Here is a 4,500-nt window from a genome sequence, read left to right on the forward strand (position 1 = left end):
CCTGCCGTCCCCTCCCCGGCCTGCGGGGTCTCGCGGCAGCAGCCCCAGGACCCGCCAACACCAGCCTGGAGCAGCCACAGTGGGCAGGCGGCATCGGGGGCTCTCCAGAGCCCGCAGAGGGCGAGTGTCCACACCACAGCAGCTTGGGGTGCGGTGAAAATTAGGGTGCACCACAAGATGATCGCGAGACTTCAAAGGGAGAAGCGGAGAGGGGCGTCCGGAGGGGCCTCTGGGATCCAGCTTGTGCCTGGAAGCTGGAGGCCGCGGCACTGACAGCACCAGGCGCTGCGCCCCTCTGTGTACCGGGGCTCCCTGTGGGCGGATTGGGGGGCCTATGCAGGCCTGTGACCGCTCTCCCAAGAGCCGCGGGGTCCCCAACGCAGACGAGCCCCAGCCGGCCCGAGACCCCTGGCTCAGGGGTAAGAGAAGCTCTTCCCTGTGAGCTGCCCGTGGAGCTGCCAAGACGGGGGGTGGTTCCAGGGAACCGGGGTCCCCCAGAGACCCGCGGACAAGCAGCAGCAGGGCGGAGCGCGGAGGAGAGCGGCTCCCGGGCCCCCTGCGCGCTGCTGCGCCGTTCAGCTCCCAACAACGCGGTGTGAGGCGGGGAACCGCAGCGTGGCGGGGCCGGGGGGCACTCGAGGGGGGCGTCCCCAAGGGAGCCGATGTCAGGCTCCCAGGAGAAGAATGCGAGTCTGTTTCTAATGTGTTTAAAAACTTAAGGATACGAGAACTTTGTTTCGCCAAACAGAGACTCCCAGGGAAGAGAAAGGTTATTCTGGGGCCTCCCTGAGGGCCTGGGGGTTCAGTCTCAGGCTGTCACGGCCACAGCCTGAGTCCATCCCTGGCCAGGAGCTGCCCACAGGGCGCAGCAGACCCTCCTGGCCCCCCGCTGCCCCCTCAGCAGTGTCCTTCGGTCCTTCTGCCTGCTCTGCTCCCCGCTCTGGCTCTGGGGGATCCTCTCACCCCCAGCATCTCTGGCCTGCGCCCCAGCTCTTGTGCGCATACGTGAATAAAAACAAATCTGTGAAAAAGAGAGTTATTTTGGGAAATCAAGAAGAAACGACGCAGCTGAGGTGAGGGGGCCTCAGCTCCTCTCCCGGCCACCAGCAGAGACCGTGGCCGGCGCCGGCTGCCCCGCGTGAGGGGCACACACAGAGAAGAGGGAGCACCCCGGCACCCCGGGCCGTGCCCACCAGGGACAGGGAGCCCCGGCGGGGGCTGGGGGAGGGGGCGTCTCTCGGACGGTGGGGGGGCCGGGGCTGCAGTGGGGGCGGGGCCGACTCGGAGGAGGGCGAGGGCTCTGCCAGCGCCTGACCCGCACGCGCGCCGGGGCGGCCACGGCCCGGCCAGTGGACACGTGAGCTGGACCTGGATGTGGCGGCTCTGCGCACGGACCGCCAGCAGCTCGCCGCTCGGGGCCAGCTCCGCCCGGGCAGCCTGCCCTGCGGACACAGGCAAGGACGGCGAACCCAAGACGGGGGAGGCCCTGCCCCCTGGGGGGTCTCAACTGCCCGCGCCGGCCGAGGCTCACGGGCAGCAGAGGCGGCGACAGCGTGACGGGACAGAGGGGGGTCCTCGTGGCCCCCGGGCACTGCCTGGGGCAGCGGGACGAGGGCCCGAGAAGGGGGCGTGCCTGGGACCGGGGCGCCTCTGGGGCGCTGAGTGGGAGGAGGGGCCCGCCTGCCCGGTGGGGGCCGGCCGGGGACCGGGGACGGCGGCCGCAGATGGCGCAGCTCTGCCTCCAGCACAGGCGGAGCCCGAGGCCTGGCGCCCGCCGCCGCCTCAGCACATCGGGACGAGGCCAACGGCTCCGCGGTGGGGCGGCCGCTTCGCCCGGCTTGCTGGAGCGTCCGGGCCTGGCTCCCCAGAGCGCGCCCGCGTGACCGAGGGGACGAGGCCTCAGAGAAATCCGGGCGAGCGCTGGGGGACCCACCCCGAGGCCGGCCACGCGCTCCTCTCCAGCACGCAGGCAGGACCCGGGGCCGGGGCGCGCCTCCCCGGGCACCCAGCCGGCCGTGGGGCGGGGCGTCGGGCATGGGGGTGTGCGCCTCCGTGCCCGGAACGTGCCTTGGTCCCGTGCGAAGCTCCACCGCCTGCGCCTCCCGGAACAGCACGGAGCAGCTTCCTGGACACAGGCCCCGTCCGGGGCACCCGTCTTGTTACAGGGCAGCCCCGATATTGAACGGGTTCCTGGCTGTGGGTCCTCACCCGCGCACTTTAAAGGGACTTATGAATACTCTACTACAGACACACGCCAAAGGGTTCATAAAAGGTTTATTTACAAGAGGAAAGGAAAGAAGGAAAATGTACACCTCAGGGAGAAACTAGGGAAATAAAGTCTTTCATGCGTCCTACCCGAGCCGCCGACCTGGAAACCCAAAGGCCCTCTCCGAGCTGGCCGGACGCTGCGAGCTGGCGGGGAGCCCAAAAATGGAGAGAGCCCCAAAGCCCACGAGTCTGCCTTCTGTACCCACCTGGCTGCTGAACCCCACCCTCAGGTCCCAGCCACCTTCCCTTGGGTGGGGACGGGATGTGGAGTTCCCAGTGTCTTTGGCTTTGGCCTGGGGTGGGGGTGGCGTCCACAAAGCCTGTATGGGATTTGCTTTGGGACATCCTTTTCCCCCTAACAGTCTGACATCCTGGGGTTCATCATCGGAGACTGCCCCCCCAACGCCCCCGGCACTGCCTCCCAGACAGCCCCCACTGTCCCCCAGATGACCCCCAGTGTTCCCCAGATGCCCCCTTCCACACACTGCCCCCTCCAGACACCCCCGGTGCTGCCCGGGACCTTCTAGGGGTGCTCAGGGAGAGGCGAGAGCAGCAGCCAGAGGGCGCCCCCGCCCCGCCTCCGCACACAAAGGGGCCTGGGGCTCCTTGTAGCTGCCCGCCCGCCCCAGCGGGGAGCGGGGTCAAGGCCCAGGCCGGGCTCACGGGGCCGGTGCGTGCGGCTGCACTGATGAGCGGCTTCAGCGGGGCTGGGACGGGGCTGGCAGCCCTGCGGGGGGACTGTAATGACACCCCGGTCGGCCCAGGATTAAGCTGATGATGCTCCTGTCCTCCAGGGAGCTCTGGGGTCTGTGGTCAAGCAGAATGCGAGGAGCAGAGTGCCCTGTCCCCGGGGCGGCCCCCTCGCCGCAAGGACGGGCCACCCCGTGCGGGCAGGTGTTGGGCCTGCTGGTCCCTGCCGCCCCGGGGCGCCCCCGGGCAGAGAAGAGAGGGCGCCTCGGGGGTCAGGCAAGCCCAGCATCAAAGTCAGAACAGGACGGCGGCGCGGGGACACAGCCGCGAGGAGAAGGTGGCCCAGCCGCCGCCCCGCGGACACCCGGCCGGAAACCGAGGGTCTGTCCGCCCAGGACGGCAGCGCACGGCCGGCCCGTCGGGGAGACACGCTGAGCCGGGCGCCCGCGGCCTCGGGCGGTGCAGCTGCTCCCGGCCCGGTCCTGCCCCCCTCCTCCCTCGCCCCGCGCGGCTCAGCAGGGGCGGCCGGGCAGGCCCTCTGGTGCCAGACCCGGCCAGCGGCACCCGGGCCGCCTCCACCCCCCGGGGCCCACCAGGTCCCCCGCCGGGAAGCCAGGGCCCCACCCAGCCGGAGAAGCCGGGTCCCAGGACGGACCCCTCGGCTCCTGCGCCTGCCAGTCCCTGTGCTCGCCAAGGCCCGGCCGTCCAGGCTCGCAGCACCTGGGGGGGCAGCCGCGGCGCAGACCCGCTCCTGGGGCCCAGCCCCACCCGCGCTTCCGCCCGGAGCCCCCCAGCGTCTGTCACCTCCCCAGGCCACGGGGCCTCCGACGCACCTCCCTGGAGGCCAGGCGCTCACCGCCGGGACCCCGACACCTCCCGGAGCCGGTAGGCGCCCCCGGCCCGAAGCCGCTGTCCTCGGCTCCGAGCAGCAGGGAGAGGAGTGAGCCCGGGGCCGCCCAGAGGCCCTGGAGCCCGTGGCGCCCCCGGATGTGCAGGAGCCCTGTGGCCCCGTCCTGGCCGGGGCTCCCCACTGGTCAAGCCCGAAATGCAGCCCCAGGGGCGGGGCCCGGAGGGGGCTCAGCTGGGCGAGGGCAGGGAGGCCACCATCTCGCTCACCAGCACCGGCCCGGGCCAGCCAGGGAGGGGGACCCCAGGGTCCTGCCGGTCGGCGCGGGGCTGGCCCGTGCAGGAGGGCGGCGCTCTCCGGACCCGCCCGACCCGCCGCAGGGGCGAGGCCCGGGCCTCAGCGCGTGTGACCGCAGGCTGCCCGGCGCGGCCGCTGTCACACGGGAGCACCGACCTCGCCTCCGTTTCTGAGAAAGGGGCGCCGGGAGGCCGGGGGGCCAAGGAGAAGAGGCCACCGGGGCTGCGGGAGCCGCTCTCCCTCCCAGAAGGAGGCGAAGCCGGGGAGTTTGACTCTTTTCTTCGTTCTTAGATTTTTCGATTTGCTGGTGGTTCGCAGCTACGTGCGTGGTTGGGGGGCCCCTGCGCGAGGCCCAGGCCGGACCCTGGAGGAGCTGGGGTGACCCTCCAGCGGGCCCA

The sequence above is a fragment of the Talpa occidentalis genome, unplaced genomic scaffold, assembly GCF_014898055.3.
Source record: "Talpa occidentalis isolate TD23 unplaced genomic scaffold, MPIMG_talOcc4v2.1 talOcc4.3, whole genome shotgun sequence".
Taxonomy (NCBI): Eukaryota; Metazoa; Chordata; class Mammalia; order Eulipotyphla; family Talpidae; genus Talpa; species Talpa occidentalis.